Source organism: Musca autumnalis, unplaced genomic scaffold (genome assembly GCF_047663935.1).
Source record: "Musca autumnalis isolate F117 unplaced genomic scaffold, ASM4766393v1 scaffold_3, whole genome shotgun sequence".
Classification (NCBI taxonomy): domain Eukaryota; kingdom Metazoa; phylum Arthropoda; class Insecta; order Diptera; family Muscidae; genus Musca; species Musca autumnalis.
Window position 1 is genome coordinate 83,761,973 of NW_027411866.1, and position 18,535 is coordinate 83,780,507.

The 18,535-nt window shown below is 34.0% G+C and overlaps 1 protein-coding gene across 1 annotated transcript in view; it reads right to left on the reverse strand.

Moving 5' to 3' along the window:
* Positions 1-18,535, reverse strand: part of LOC141396626 (uncharacterized) — a 100,485-nt gene that overhangs the window by 23,926 nt on the left and 58,024 nt on the right. The window lies entirely within an intron of this gene.

The following is an 18,535-nucleotide window of genomic DNA, read 5'->3' on the forward strand; positions in this document are numbered from 1 at the left end:
ATGAAGTTTTTGGTTTTTTTCCCTATAATACTTGGGAAAAGAGCTCCATATCTCTGTTTGGTGTTGTTGTAGCTTCATTTTGAGGTGACATGTCTTCAGCCAAATCGATTGGCGAATCTTTTTGTAGAACATTTCATTCTTCTAACTCAATTCCTTTCATGTCCTTTTCGTCCTTTATTTCTTGAACCGTAGTGAAAGTACCACAAGATGAGATTTTTCAGAATCCAAATATTCTACGAAAATGTTGCTCAGAAGATTTTAGGTACGGTTTTCTTTGACAACTAATCGATTTTGTCCCGTTTTCATTGTCCTTTTTGACATTTAATCGGTTTTGGTTCAGAAATAAACTATGTTTTGTTTTTCTGTATATTCGTCATTGGTTATTTATTGGTATGTAGACATAACCATTGGTTATTGCTTATGTAGACATCTGGGGTGCTTCTGAAATATTTACCACAAATAGCTATTGTAATGGTGAACACGCTAATAACAATTTTTCTTGGAGGATAGATCCGGTTATCTCAATTTTGGAACCGGATATTCTGACATTAAAACTGATTTTTGAACCGGTTTAAAGTAACCGATTAAACTTATATGTATACCGTTCAAAAGCTTGTAGAGTTGTCAATCAAAATTAAATTAATTCGCTTCTGAAAACTTTGCTAGTTGCAGTTCTAGAACAAAAAACCGTTTTCTTAAACCGTTTTTAAGGAAAAATATCAGTACCCGCAAATATGGAGATCAAAGGCTGGGGGCGAACAATTCTTTTTGGCGATGAAAGTCGATGAAGGTAATATTACGAACCCGGAAGGACAGTTATGCCGTAGGTCAAACTTCTGAGTTATGGCGTTAGGTTTTTGTCACGTTGGTATGTATAGTTTGTCAAGAAAGAATTCATTTCGCTATATCTCAGAAGTTTGACCTACGGCATAACTGTCCTTCCGGGTTCGTAATATTACCTTCATCGACTTTCATCGCCAAAAAGAATTGTTCGCCCCCAGCCTTTGATCTCCATATTTGCGGGTACTGATATTTTTCCTTAAAAACGGTTTAAGAAAACGGTTTTTTGTTCTAGAACTGCAACTAACAAAGTTTTCAGAAGCGAATTAATTTAATTTTGATTGACAACTCTATAAGCTTTTGAACGGTATACATATAAGTTTAATCGGTTACTTAAAACCGGTTCAAAATCAGTTTTAATGTCGGAATATCCGGTTCCAAAATTGAGATAACCGGATCTATCCTCCAAGAAAAATTGTTATTAGCGTGTTCACCATTACAATAGCTATTTGTGGTAAATATTTCAGAAGCACCCAGATGTCTACATAAGCAATAACCAATGGTTATGTCTACATACCAATAAATAACCAATGACGAATATACAGAAAAACAAAACATAGTTTATTTCTGAACCAAAACCGATTAAATGTCAAAAAGGACAATGAAAACGGGACAAAATCGATTAGTTGTCAAAGAAAACCGTACCTAAAATCTTCTGAGCAACATTTTCGTAGAATATTTGGATTCTGAAAAATCTCATCTTGCTGGGAAAGTGTCTTTTTACTTTTTACAATTTTCTAGCAAAAGAGAATAAAAACCCCTTACTCTCTGAGAAAGTTCTTGCTGGACAATTCTTGCTGGGAAAGTAACCAGACAGACTAGATATCTTTTTCTTTCGTAATTTACGATTAAATTTAATTAATTTTTAATTTTTTTTAATTCTTGCCGACCGAAACGATGATGAATGGAATGAATGGATGGAGTTGAGTTGTGAGTGAGTAGTAGTAGTGGCGTTAGTGGCAAGAGCATGGCCCAATTATAAAGGTCCTCTCTCAAAAACAAATGATTTTGATTTGAGCTGTCAAAATTCATATTTGTCATTTGAATTCGCTGTGAGGTAGAGAAATGTCAAACTGTAGAGGAACAGGTAGATGTATATCGAAAAAAGAAAACAAATGCACTTTATGTTGTACACGTAAAATGTCAACATTTGTTGTGTTTTGTATTAGAATTTAATTTAAAATAACTTATTTTGGCAGTTAAAGTTCGATCAGCTGGTATATTTTGTTTCGTCAAACAAAAATAACTCTTCTTCAACTTTTTCTCGGAAAATGTTTTGTATGTACATACCCAGCAAAATAAATTGGAAGTAGTGCAATGTGAACTAGTTCTGTCACGGCATGTTTTGATGCAGTTCAACCGGAGTCGTGAAAAAGGCACTACATTCCTCACATTTTAACTGCTTTTGGATGCAATCCAAAGAATCACATCCACTTGTCACATTTTAACAACATCCGGATGCAGTTCAACGGAGTCGTGAAAAAGGCACTCCAATTCCTCACAATTTAACAGCATCCGGATGCAGTGCAAACGGAGTCGTGAAAAAGGCACTCCGTTCACTACATTTTATTAGCAGTTGTTAGAGATCCCTACATGTACATAAATCAGTTTGTACATCTCTACAGGCAGCGGAATACAATTCCAAAAAGAGATAATCGTGTTAATAACATTTCCAAACATTTGTTAATACAAACTAAATAATATTTCATTTGTGAACATTTTTCCGGTAACTCAAGAGAAGAAAATTTCCGAATGGAGTGCTGTTGGAGTACATGTCGAAATCTTAACTGGTGATGGGAAAACAACCCATTTAGCAAATGAAGCAAAAACAGTTCAGCTTGGAACAAATGGAGAGCGGAGGAAACATGCATGTTTGCGATTGAATTCAATGGAGAATTTTCATAATTTGTGTTAATGTAATAAAGTTCTTAATATTTTTGTTTTACACAAATAATGCATTTTATTTGTTCTGGCATATTTTGTAATGACTTGCACAATTTCCGCAGAATGCCTGTGTCAAAACACGTGCTTTGGACTGCCTCCTATTCTACCCCAAAGGGTTAGTTAAAATGCAATGTCAAAGGGTCAGTTAATGGGCCGATTCCGTACAGCGAGGCGAGTCATGTCGCGTCGTCTATCGTCTCTGTGACAAAATTTAAAAAATGTACTACGTACAGCGATAGAAAATAATCGTTGATAACAAGTTATTTTTATTTTATTTTTATTCGTTAGTAAAAATGTACGGCGACAGCTAATTTGTTGTCGCCGGAAAATGAACATTTCGGCGACAAAATTTGACGACGTCAGGCGATATTGCCATACGGAATCGAAAAATTGCATTTGGCGACGCGACACGACTCGCCTCGCTGTACGGAATCGGCCCATAAAATGCAGTGCCAGAGGGTCAGTTAAAATGCAGTGCCAAATGGTCAGTTAAAATGCAGTGCCAAAGGGTCAGTTAAAATGCAGTGCAATGGAGTGCCTCTTTCCGTAGTCACGCTCTTGTAAAAATCATGAGTGAAAATGCATAATTTGATGCACTTCCAGATCACTTGTACATATCATTTAACTGCCTCTTTGGAGGCAAACTTTTTGCTGGGTATCTACCTGAAATGACAGAAAAGAAATTCGCCTCAAAATTTTTTTCACTTCTGTTTATGAATTTTGACATTTAAAATCTGTGTTTTTCTTTGATTTCGCTTGCTGGAGGACCTATTATTGTCGTGTCCGTCGTCGTTGGTCGTAGAAAGGCGGGGGCAAAAATATTCTGCATGAAATTAACTTATATTTTTTCAGGATTAATTTTGACTAACCAATGTCGTTCGAGATGAAAATAATTAAAACAAATGCTAGTCTTCTAGATTCAACGTGGAAGAACACAACCAGAAGCATTTGTTACGGAAGAAGAAGCATTTGTTTCTTTAAAGTTTTGGTTAGAAATTGAAGTGAGTTGAAATTATTAATGCTTAAGAAATATTTAAAACAAGAAATTACTTGTCGTATTGTGGAGAATATAAAGGGAATGACGAATATTTTTCATTTGGTTGTTTGTTTAATTACAGAAAAGGATGGTGATTGTAAACCTAGAGATTCCTTGCCAGCTTCCCTCAATATGTTAACCCCCTTGGCCCGCTTCCTATGATACATGGTTATTCTAGGAAATTTTCAGTGTCGATACCATTTCCTGATCGGGTGTTGATTCTAAAAATATTAATAAGTTTTGGAGTATTATCTATTATCTACTAACGTCTTCAAACTAACGTTTACCAAACCTAATCTTGGTAATAAAATAAATAAATAATCTTACAAATAAATTGTTGATGTTTCAAATTCCTATATGATCTCATACTATCGATCTTAACAGATATGAAATAGCCAACAATATACTTTGGGCAACAACCCAATTCAACTTGAAAAATTGATATTTTCACGTAAAATAAAATTCGGTAAAATTGTACAATTTAGTTTAACTGAACACCCAAAAACTGAAGCAATCACCACAAAAATAAATGTTCAGTACATACATACGTACATATATTTATTTTTTATTTTATTATCAAAAATATAACGGTACTTCTTGTGTAAAATGTCAAATCAAAACAAAAAAAGTAAAAACTTATAGTACGTTTACATTTACGAAATCCACTTGATTTCAAACGTCAAATAAAATCCATTGGATTACAGATAAGTTTTCATTTGACGTATACGCAAAGAAATTGACAGTTAAAGCTTCGTTCCCGTACTTTTTAATAGTAATGCTAAGTTTACATTTACGAAATCCACTCGATTTTAACTGTCAATTCCATAGCTCAAACGTCAAATGAAATCTCATCTGGATTTCATTTGACGTTTAACCTATGGATTTGACAGTTGAAATCGAGTGGATTTCGTAAATGTAAACCAAGCATAAAACTCGTAAAAGAGAGAACTGCAAAAAATTTGTTGTCACACACAAGTTTTTTGGAATAGTTCGGGAACGGAAAAATGGAAAATACGTCAAAAAACTGGAACAAATGTCAAAGTTGGTGTATCAGCCAATCAGACGCCGGCAACCATGTTACTATTTTTTTACTCGCCCAAATTTGTCGTGTAAAAAGTTTTTAAAGAGAGCGTCATTCAGCGCCATTTTTGTTTAAAGAGAAGTGAACATTTTACAATTTTTTTGTGTACGGGAACGGTTTTTGGAGAAAAATGTGTAAAAGTCGTAAAAATTGTAAAAACTTTTTAGTTCTGGAACACAGCTATAATGTGTCAATTGCATTGAATTAATGTCAAATTTTGACATCTTATGTTGCCAACAATTGCCAATGCGGCTACCTGTGTATTTGTACCATGGAGGTGAGGCATATGGTAACCAGCGTTGTCAGTATTGGGGATTTTTCCCCAAATTGGGGAATTTTTATTTGAAATGGGGGAAAAAATGTCGACTTGGGGAATTGGGAAAATGTTGGGGAAATCTGAAAAATATTTGGGGATTTTTGGGGAATTTCTTTTTTGACTAATTACTTCAGATTATCTGATTTTTTTTTTTAATTTCAGTACGTCAATAGTAGTAGAGCACGCGTGACGCACAAATAACATGCATCATATACTTACTGGTCGCAGCAGCAATAATTTACGACAGATTTGAAGTGTTATCATGCGGTTCGACGACTGACAGTGTACTAGAACAGTGGGTTGAATTGAAATAACATTTTCCATCATTTATACTGCTGAAGGGGACTTAACTGCAGAAATGATTTCTGGATTGATGTGCAATGAGGAAATTAAACTTTATTTAACATTCATGGCTCCAATTATAAAAGAGATAAATATGCTTAGGCCCGTTATTATATCCTTTTTGTAGTTAAATATTGGTCGATATCGGACAGATTACCCGTTTTTTTATTCCTACAAGTTTGCTTTAATAATAAGTGTCAGACAAATTAAAAGGAACTTTGTGTTCCTTCTAAAATTTAAAGTGTGCCAAAAACAAGAAACATTTGAGTGCAAATTAAAATCAACCAATCCGAGTTGATTAAATTTGATGTATACAGACTGTCTTGCTTGGAATGGAATGGAAGATCTAATAACAAATACCTGGTAATGCGAACTTTATTCCTTATTTTTCTTAGAGTAAGGTATAACAAAATGGGATTTTAAAGAAAAGATGTAAGAACGGGCCTTAATCTAAGTTTTCAAACCGATGCACATTGCTAATATGCATAGTGGAATCGATCGAAAACGACTCGGCAAATTTCCCATGAGGAGCCATGGACCTAGGCTTTAATTTTGACTTGTACTTTTTTGAGTAAACAATTACTAAAGTTAAAAAGACCAGTGCTGAATATCTTAAACGCTGTTAATACAAATGCTGAAACCGATGCCTACAAATATGCAATTTTTCAAACTTACAAGCAAATTTATCCCAATATTTGCAGCAATTCACTGGGTCAACACAATTTTAGCTCTATACGGACCTTTTTTGAACCAGTTGTCAACACAAAAATCTCCACGGATGTTTACGAATCGCAATGGAGAAAGTTATCATTCGTAAATTGTAGATGGTATTAAATATGCTTTCTGTTCCAATAAGTAATTCTTAAGTAGAAAGAATCTTCTATATTGAACCATATTCAGAAATAAAATGTAGTACGAGTTACTATAATAAATAATCAATTTTCTAACAACTCCATTTGTTGTAGAAATTTTGACCCACCTAAAAAAATGTTACAACTCATTCATTATAAAAATTTATATAAATCCAATGAGACTAATGATTCAGAATCACTTGAAAGTGAAGTTTTCAATATCGTTAATTTAATTAATATATAAGTGTATAGAATACTTTCCAAGTTTAATGATATGAATTTCAATAGTAAAGTAAAACTAGTTCAGATTTTTTTGTAATTATTTGTTAAAAAATGTTTGGGGATTTTTTTGAGGAAATTCAATAAAATTTGGGGAATTTTGGGGAAGTTGGGGAAAAGAGGCTAAAAAATACTGGCAACGCTGATGGTAACCCTTTGCCTCTCAGCACCCTCTCTCACCAACAAAGTCCCAATTTACATTAGGCGAGTTTACTTGCGGCAATTGTCAGTTTGTAAGTGAGAGAGGGTGCTGAGAGGCAAAGGGTTACCATATGCCTCACCTCTCTCTCCTATAAAATGACAATTGCGGCAAGTAAACTCGCCCAATGTAAATTGGGACAAACTGACAATTGCCGCAAGTAAACTCGCCTAATGTAAATTGGGACAAACATTCATAATACCAATTAGACGTTACGACACGTCAGCTTGCAATTTTGGATACGACAACGCCAGCCGTAATAAGGGTGATTGTGTGAATGCAGTCATCGGAGTAAATCCCCCATTTATTGCAGCTGAAGAGCGTCAGTTGCCTCGACAAACGAGGGGCTGGATTCTTGTTCTATGAAAACTTGAAATGAAAAATATTTTCCTTATAATTTTTTCATTTGACATTTATTTCCTTTATAAAATTTTTCATTTCACATTTTCGTAGAAACAGAATTGAGCCCCAGAGTAGTTTTGGCTCAATTACGCTCGGGATATTGCAGTCGGCTAAATTCCTATTGGGCGGGAATCGATCGCACCGTGCAAAACATCTGCCCAGTATGCGTCATGGGCCCGCACAACACACAGCATCTTTCAACTGACCTGCCAAACCTACTAATCGAACTCCAGTAGATCTGTGGTTACATCACATCGAAGCAGCCACGTTCCTCCTAGACTGCCACTTTTTCCACATCGTGAAGTCTGTTGGGGAACACATCGTGTTCTTTCACCAATACTGGTTATTGGTTACTTGACCCATATGAAGTATTCTTTATTTATTATTTGTTTACAATAGCTGTGTTCCAGAACTAAAAAGTTTATACAATTTTTACGACTTTTACACATTTTACTCGAAAAAGCGTTCCCGTACACAAAAAAGTTGTAAAATGTTCAGTTCTCTTTAAACAAAAATGGCGCTGAATGACGCTCTCTTTAAAAACTTTTTACATGACAAATTTGGGCGAGTAAAAAAATAGTAACATGGTTGCCGGCGTCTGATTGGCTGATACGCCGACTTTGACATTTGTTCCAGTTTTTTTTTGACGTATTTTCCATTTTTCCGTTCCCGAACTATTTCAAAAAACTTGTGTGTGAGAACAAATTTTTTGCAGTTCTCTCCTTTACGAGATTTACTATTAAAAGCTCTGTTCCTTTACGTGCAAGAATCTTCAAGTTTTACAACTTTTTACTCGAAAAGCGTTCCTTTACTTCAGACACCATACAATTCATATTGAAGCAGATTGCAACTTTTGCTACTTTTGCCGGTTTTACCACTTTCAAAAGTAAAGGAACATACCAAAAAAGTACGGGAACGGAGCTAATTATTTACATGGTATGAATGTATGTAATGTATGCATGGCCCAATTATAGGTCCTCCAGCAAGCGAATTCAAAGAAAAACAAAGATTTTAAATGTCAAAATTCATAAACAGAAGTGAAAAAAATTTTGAGGCGAATTTCTTTTCTGTCATTTCAGGTAGATACATACAAAACATTTTCCGAGAAAAAGTTGAAGAAGAGTTATTTTTGTTTGACGAAACAGAATATACCAGCTGATCGAACTTGAACTGCTAAAATAAGTTATTGTAAATTAAATTATCATACAAAACACAACAAATGTTGACATTCTACGTCTACAACATTAAGTTTATTTATTTTCTTTTTTAGAGATACATCTACCTGTTTCTGTACAGTTTGACATTTCTATACCTCAAAGCGAATTCAAATGTCAAATATGAATTTTGACAGCTAAAATCGAAATCATCTGATGTTTTTGGAGGACCTATTATTGGGCCATTATTTGTACAAACTTTTACAAAATGCCGTTCGATAACAAACCTGTTCAGTAAAAGAGAAATGAGAAGTAGTTACAAGTACTTGCAAGAACTTGCAAAGGCTTTTTACTTGCAAGTTATCGAACAGGCCTATTTGCAAAGCGACATTGTGTTACGTCAAATAAATCCTCATCTGCAAACCAGTTAATTTCATTAATATAAATAAATTAAAAGTCAAAATTTTTATTCAAAATAATAATTGGGCAAATAAAACACGACTATATAATATAGCTCAACTGTTTGGGGGATATTATGGCAAATTCAGGATTCTTCAATCTGGTAACCCGTACATAGAAAATGTTTACAAACATGGTTTAATAAGAAAGGTTAGCTAAAGCTTTCTGTGAATTTAAATTTTTTCTTTCGACCGTTCCTAAAACGTCAAAACAAAATACACAATCTGTGTATGTGTGTGTGCTGTTTGAAAAATATACCAAACAATTTTAAAACCAATCGAATTCAATGGTTTTTAAAATTGTGTTTAGAACATTTGTATGGAAGAAATTCGTTAGCTTTGCATTGAAACACACATTTTATAATATCCACAACTCGATTATGTAGAGAAACTTTGACACTTCATTCATTTTTCGCGTTTTTTATAAAATGCTCAAAAATGGTATCGTAAACAAACACACTTGTTGCATTTGAGTTTTCTAATTTTGACGTTTTAGGAATTCAGGAAAAACAAGGGTTCTATAGATTGTTTTCATTTAAATCTACCTCTTTACTTATACCATGTTTACAAACAAAAATTTTTATTTAATTTTTAATTAAAAAATTAAATTAGAATTTAATTTATAGAAAAATATAAATATAGCAGTACAATGACAACAAAAGTATGTTGTTGTTTGTGCTACACAGCAAGCTACAGCTATAAATTAATCCAAAATGAGAAAGGAGAGAGCACTGAAGCATACGATGTCACAGTTAAATATTTCGATCCTATAATGGTTTGTACTTATTAGAATTGTTAAAAATTTTGTTTCATATATCCTTTCCTTTCTAGATGAAAAAAATTTTTGAGGCGAATTTCTTTTCTGTCATTTCAGGTAGATACATACAAAACATTTTCCGAGAAAAAGTTGAAGAAGAGTTATTTTTTTTTTTTTTTGACGAAACAGAATATACCAGCTGATCGAACTTGAACTGCTAAAATAAGTTATTGTAAATTAAATTATCATACAAAACACAACAAATGTTGACATTCTACGTCTACAACATTAATGCTTAGTTTACATTTGGCGTCGTTTCGCGATTTCGAAGGCGTTTCGTGATTTCGCGCGGAATTAAACAAAATTTTTCATGATTTCGCATACAAAAATTAAATCATCTCATTTCGTGATTTCAGCGAAATCAACATCGAAATCACAGTACACATGATATACAACCCTGTATTTGCATAAAAAAGTTCCAAAAGTTGCAACACTTTTCACGTATCACAATAAATAAGGTAGATGGTCAATTGCTGCAACAAAAAATTTTAGTATTAAAAATTGTAAACAATGTGAAAAATATTAAATTATTTTGTTACAATGCTATTTTTCATTGTGCTCCCGTACTTTTTTTAAAGGTAATGTTAGAAAAAAGAGCGAATTGTCAAAAATTGCTTCCCTATACAAATTTCCAATGAACATGCTTGCTGCTAGTTTCTACTAGGCCAAAAGTGTATGGCAGAAAACAGGAGAAGAGGGTGTTATTCGGCGCGATTTTTGTTGGAAGAGAAGTGCAAGTATTACTAGATTTCGGATTACTGGAGCGCATTTTTAGCACTAAACGGGAAAACTACTGCAAGTACTAATATTGTGCAGGATCTGAGCACAACTTTTATCTAACAAAATTTATTATAACGATGTCTCAACGATAAAATCATTTTTTTATTTTTTCATTTGTTAGTTCTATACACAAATAATACGATATATAGATCATTTTACTATAATTTTCCAAAGAAAGTTGTAAAATTCTATATTGTCGTATATTTTTGATGATTAATTCAATTTGCAAAAACTTGATTTGAAAATTCATGTTTGATCAGCTTCGCATATGCGTCTACCTTGATCATTGTGATATGTTTGAAATCAACAAAAAATAAGTGTAAACACCGGGGTGTATTTCAGGATTTCGTGAAATCCAGTGGATTTTGGAGCGCAAGCGTAAACTTGGCATAAGTTTATTTATTTTCTTTTTTAGAGATACATCTACCTGTTTCTGTACAGTTTGACATTTCTATACCTCAAAGCGAATTCAAATGTCAAATATGAATTTTGACAGCTAAAATCGAAATCATCTGATGTTTTTGGAGGACCTATTATTGGGCCATGATTTGTACAAACTTTTACAAAATGCCGTTCGATAACAAACCTGTTCAGTAAAAGAGAAATGAGAAGTAGTTACAAGTACTTGCAAAGGCTTTTTACTTGCAAGTTATCGAACAGGCCTATTTGCAAAGCGACATTGTGTTACGTCAAATAAATCCTCATCTGCAAACCATTTGATTTCATTAATATAAATAAATTAAAAGTCAAAATTTTTATTCAAAATAATAATTGGGCAAATAAAACACGACTATATAATTTAGCTCAACTGTTTGGGGGATATTGTGGCAAATTCAGGATTCTTCAATCTGGTAACCCGTACATAGAAAATGTTTACGCACGTGCAGTGCGTAGATGCCTATACACCAAAAGAAGCGAGGCAGAGGCGGCATCAATTTATAACGTCTCCCAAGAGGAGTTGGAACGAAGAATGCAAGGATATAAAGATGATGAAATTAGTACAATTTCTGCTTCATCTCTTGGTACGGCTTTAAATGCACAAGTCGAGAAGGAAAACTTAGAGGAGAGAATGAAAATCGCCATGAATGAATGTATCACTAATTTCGGGTGTCGGGGTATGTCAGTATTAGCTGTCAGTGAAAGATACAACGTCGGAAGAAATTGTCTCAATGCCCGCCTTTTAGAGAACAAAGAGTACCTTAAAAAAAAAAGAGAAAAATTAATTATGAGGGAGGAGAATCAAATAAAAAAGAAGAGAAAAATTGAACATGCAATTCAAAATTTCTCTTCAAAACTTGAACAAAAATCAGCCATGATTCGGAAAATCATTCAAAATTCGGATGCATAACAATAGCAGTACATGGCACAACAATCATATACCCCCCGCATCAGCCCAGCTGATGTACTGCGAGCTGTCAAAAAAGTTGTTGAAGAAAACACAAAATTTAAAATAGTGAATTTTTGACGCTTTTTTTAATACTGCTTTTTTGATTTGATACCTGCCTAACAAAAATTTTGCTGTAGTTGTTGGCTGATGCTCCCCTACCTGGTAATTGTGCCAACAACGAAAGCATAACCTCCAAAAAAACAAACGTCACACTACCCACCATTACCACCTATTTTGTATCAATTTAAAAAATTAATTTTTAATTTAAAAAATTCAATTAGAATTTAATTTATAGAAAAATATTATAGCAGTACAATGACAACAAAAGTATGTCCAAATTTACATTAGGCGAGTTTACTTGCGGCAATTGTCAGTTTGTAGGTGAGAGAGGGTGCTGAGAGGTAAAGGGTTACCATATGCCTCACCTCTCTCTCCTACAAAATGACAATTGCCGCAAGTAAACTCGCCCAATGTAAATTGGGACTATGTTGTTGTTTGTGCTACACAGCATGGTACAAGTACACAGGTAGCCGCATCGGCAATTGTTGGCAACATAAAATGTCAAAATTTGACATCAATTCAATGCAATTGACACATTATGTTACCATCAGCTGGCATGATAATGCTACCTGTATTATTGTACCATGCTACACAGCAAGCTACAGCTATAAATTAATCCAAAATGAGAAAGGAGAGAGCACTGAAGCATACGATGTCACAGTTAAATATTTCGATCCTATAATGGTTTGTACTTATTAGAATTGTTAAAAATTTTGTTTCATATATCCTTTCCTTTCTAGATGAAAAAAATTTTTGAGGCGAATTTCTTTTCTGTCATTTCAGGTAGATACATACAAAACATTTTCCGAGAAAAAGTTGAAGAAGAGTTATTTTTTTTTTTTTTTGACGAAACAGAATATACCAGCTGATCGAACTTGAACTGCTAAAATAAGTTATTGTAAATTAAATTATCATACAAAATACAACAAATGTTGACATTCTACGTCTACAACATTAATGCTTAGTTTACATTTGGCGTCGTTTCGTGATTTCGAAGGCGTTTCGTGATTTCGCGCGGAATTAAACAAAATTTTTCATGATTTCGCATACAAAAATGAAATCATCTCATTTCGTGATTTCAGCGAAATCAACATCGAAATCACAGTACACATGATATACAACCCTGTATTTGCATAAAAAAGTTCCAAAAGTTGCAACACTTTTCACGTATCACAATAAATAAGGTAGATGGTCAATTGCTGCAACAAAAAATTTTAGTATTAAAAATTTTAAACAATGTGAAAAAATATTAAATTATTTTGTTACAATGCTATTTTTCATTGTGCTCCCGTACTTTTTTTAAAGGTAATGTTAGAAAAAAGAGCGAATTGTCAAAAATTGCTTCCCTATACAAATTTCTTAAAAAATACGGAAACGGAAAAATGACGGAAATTGCAAAAACTTCAGCATAAATGTCAAAATCAACGTATCAGCTATCATATTAGAAACCAATGAACATGCTTGCTGCTAGTTTCTACTAGGCCAAAAGTGTATGGCAGAAAACAGGAGAAGAGGGTGTTATTCGGCGCGATTTTTGTTTGAAGAGAAGTGCAAGTATTACTAGATTTCGGATTACTGGAGCGCATTTTTAGCACTAAACGGGAAAACTACTGCAAGTACTAATATTGTGCAGGATCTGAGCACAACTTTTATCTAACAAAATTTATTATAACGATGTCTCAACGATAAAATCATTTTTTTATTTTTTCATTTGTTAGTACTATACACAAATAATACGATATATAGATCATTTTACTATAATTTTCCAAAGAAAGCTGTAAAATTCTATATTGTCGTATATTTTTGATGATTATTTCAATTTGCAAAAACTTGATTTGAAAATTCATGTTTGATCAGCTTCGCATATGCGTCTACCTTGATCATTGTGATACCATATCACACACCATATACTTAAACTTACGTGTGCGGTCGCATTTTGTTTTCGCTCCAAACTAAATTGGATTTCTTCTGGTTATAGCCATCGAACACATATAAAATATACACCAAAACGCACCTTTTTCAATATCACATTGTGTATTATTCAAATAACTTAAAAATATATATTTTACCGTAAATACTCGCGAGTTTTTTATATGAAATAAATCATTATTGTTTTTAAGAATAATTTTTTCACTCAATTCGTGTAAAAAAGAAGTTGAACTTCACGAACAAATGTAAACAATAATATCAGCTGACTCTTTCGGGCAAATACTGATATTAGTGTAAATCAAAAACTAAATACCCGAGTACCTATGATATTCCGCAACCACTTAAATCTGTGATTACTCACCACGTGTCGTACCATAAAATTAATAACGTTGCAGTTAATTTAAATATATCTTTAAATATTAATATTTTTATAACGATGGCCAATTTAGAAAATAAAGCCAATAGTGAAGTGTACTTGCAAATTGCAGATGAAAATGGCTCTGCAAAACGTGCAAGAGAATCCAACACAAACCAAACCCTTAATAACACCGTAAAAACACCCCGGCTATCTTTCTCGGACTCTGCCTTCCGTACAATAAATATGGTGGAAAGGCGTCTAGAAGAACATTTTGTGAAGATAACAATTTTAATGAAAGATACTGAAAATTCGATCGTCTCGAGTATTAACGATCAAATCAATACGTTAGACAAAAGACTTTCTGAACTGGAGCAAGAATTCATAAATAAAATAAACACAAAAATTGTTGAAATTGACCAAAACATTGTTAAAATTCAAGAGCGTTTAACCCAGTTAGAGAACAACGAAGAAAATTTGTACGCAAATGAAATTAAAGACCTAAAAACACAACTTCAGCGTCATGAAAATTTGGCTGTGTCCTGCGACCTTAGAATAACTGGTGTACCATATATTAATAATGAAAACCTACACGAATGTTTCCAAGTAATTTGTAACGTGCTTAATGTTAATGTCCCCGCATACAGTTCCATTTTTCGCATGCGTCGTAATAACACTAAATCCGATGTTATTATTGTAAAACTTTCATCGGCTTATGACAAAAACTATATTCTAAAATGTCACGCTCGTTTTAGGAAAAGTTCTAAATGTAATTTGATCTTATCCCATATCGGCTTAGATTCAAACAAAGCTATATACATTAATGAAAACCTCACGAGTCTAAACTATAAAATACTACAAGCCGCGATAAAACTACGGAAACAAAATGCTATATCTTCTGCCTACTCCCTGCGAGGACTCGTTTACATCAGGGTCAAACAGACAGATGAACCCATACACATTGATGATCCAGAGAAATTAAACCATTTTTTTCGCCCTTGTGACACCACACCCGAATAAACCTGCATTTGTATATCATACGTCATTCGTTACCCATGAAAAATTCACAGCAAACTTTCCAAGTATACAATTCTATCCAGTTTCCGTTCACCTCCACCATACAAAAAATATAGAAATCTGGTTAAACTCATTCTTAAATAGTGCCCACATGCACCTCTCAGTACATATAGCCTGTCAAAATATTGCCACAACTTTATACATTAATGCCTGGACCGTATGACAGCTCCGTAAGTGGTTCCAAAGATAATGTCAAAAGCCTCATTCGTATACTAAGCAAGCAGAAAGATGGAATAAGTATATGCCATATTAATGCGCAAAGTTTGACCAATAAAATTGACGAGTTTCGGTACATCTTCGAAGAATCTACTATTGACGTCATTTGCATATCCGAAACTTAGTTTAACAAATCCATTACAGATTCTTTAGTACAAACTGATGGATACAAGTTATTTCGCACTGATAGATCTACCCACGCTGGCGGGGTAGCAATATACGTAAAAACAAACATCTCATGTAAAGTGTTGAGTCAGTCAGGCACACATGATCGTATCGAACACATATTTATTGAACTAGCCTCAAATGGAAATAAATTGTTTCTGGCGTGCATTTACAGACCTAATCGACACATTGAATATAACGAGTTATTAACTCTTCTCGGAGATTTCACAGTTCAATACTCCAATATCATTATTGCAGGCGATCTGAATTGTAACCTCTTGAAACCGAATAACTTTCAGTACTCTCTGAATTCTATAGGTCTCTATGTGGCAAACTCGAGTATACCAACGCATTATACCTCTACCTGCAACACCTTACTGGATCTATTCATCGTTGACACTACAAAGTACTGCTGTGTGATCAATTATCGGCTCCGTGTTTTTCCAAGCATGACCTTATTTTCATGATATATGAATTCAATCTTCACATTGAAAAATCCAACGAAACATATCACGATTTTAGTAAAATCAATATTTCACAACTTGAATCCGATATCTCGCTGATGAACTGGGATGAGATATATTACAAACTATCTGCTGACGATCAGCTTGATTGTTTGCAAAGTAAAATAACACATCTGTTCAACAATCATGTTCCTCTACGACACGTCAAAAGTCATAAAACAAAACCATGGTTCAACCGTTCCATAAAAAAACTCATTGATGATAGAGACAGACTCTTCGCCCGTTGGAAACGCTACAAAGTATCTTCTTTCCACGACGAATACAAAGAAGCCAGAAAAGAGGTTACAAGACAAATACAACGAGCGAAATCTTCGTTTTACGAACACAAATTTCGTTACGCAGCAGGCTCAAAAAAGAAATGGCAAGTTATCAAAGAAATTGGCATTGGCATAAGTAAAAATCATTCCCTAGATGATACAGTTAATGTAAATTAACTTAATAAACAATTTGTGGATCTTAATATAAATTCTCCTGTCGCACGAAACTCTTTTTCGCAATCAACACACCCTGCAGAATTACCAAGCCGTAATGCAACGGATATTTCTGTGAGGACTCTTGACTTCAATTGTATCACACCATCTGAGGTTCTGTCGAGCTGCTTGGCAGTGAAATCTAATGCCATGGGATTTGATATGATGCATCCAAGATTCTTTAAACTACTTCTACGTTTCATCCTTAGTCATGTTACTCATATCTTTAATACGATAATAACAACAAGCACATATCCAAACATTTGGAAACATGCCAAAATTATCCCTGTCATGAAACCAAACAAAGAATATAGGCCAATCGCAATACTACCATACCTCTCTAAAGTATTTGAAAAAATTATCCACATGCAAATCACGGACTATATTCATGCTCACAAACTACTATTTGATCGTCAATCAGGCTTTAGAGCCCACCACAGCTGTATTACAGCACTAACGGATGTATGCGAATCAATTAGGAAAAGCATTGACTCCGGAAATATAACCTTACTGGTCTTATTAGACCACTCGAAAGCTTTTGACTGCGTAAATCATACGTTGTTGTGTTCCAAACTGAAAACACTTTTTAACTTTTCTAATACTGCGCTTCGTCTTATACAATCCTATCTGCATCTCAGATCCCAAGCTGTTGTTGGTGACCAAAAAGTATCCAGTGCACTACATCTTAAAACTGGGGTTCCCCAAGGTTCGATCCTTGGGCCACTGTTCTTCTCTATGTACATACAGGACCTACAGGATCACATCACACATTCAAAATTCCACGTATACGCTGATGATGTACAACTCTATCTGAGTAGCCCAAAAAACAATATCCAACAAAGCATTGCAATGCTAAATGAGGACTTGCGAAGTGTTCACTCGTGGGCAGAAAGCAACGGATTATTTTTAAACCCATCCAAGACGAAATGCCTTATAATAAGTAAAATGAAGAACACACAATCCCTAGTGCAACACGACATCATCCTGAACAACCAGACATTAACAGCCAGTTTCTGTATGTCGAAAGAAGAATGTGTGCGAATGAAACACGCCCGAACTTTAGTTTTCGAAATTATTTTACCTTTGCTTTTGCTTCAAAACAAAAAACAAATTTGAAAAACACATAAGAGTTTGGACGTGTTTCTTTCGCACACATTCTTCTTTCGACATACAGAAACAGGCTGTAAGTGTGGTAAAAGAAGTTAAAAATCTTGGAATATTCTTCAACGATCGTCTAACATGGCAAAACCACATTCAAATTTCCGCTGGTAGAGCATTCGGAATGCTCCGATCACTTTACGCAACACAAAATGTGACACCACTTCATATCAGAATACTACTGGCAAAAACTTATATAGTTCCGCAATTATTATACGGATGTGAGCTCTTTGCATCATGCGACAAAAAAAGTCATGCTGTCCTGAGATATGTTTACTGTCTGGGAAGATATGATAGCATTTCATCATTTTCGCATAAACTATACGGTGTTACCTTTGATAGTCTACTGAAAATAAAAGTGCTGACATATCTTCACAAAATCATATATACTATGGAACCGAGATACCTATTTGATAATCTGCAATTTGCTTTATCTAATAGAGGAAAAAATTAATCATACCACGTCATCGAGGCAAATTTTCCGAGTGGCATTTTTTCATATACTCGACAAAACTTTGGAACCAATTACCCAATAGCATCCAACTCCTTGGCAATGCTGTAACGTTTAAAAAGGCACTATTTAACCGTTTTGGACAAACATAGCGCTCATGGAGACTATCTTCGATTTACCATATATCATTATACACATTCTTTAAAAATTATTAGAATATTAGAAAATCATTCCTTTCTCACAA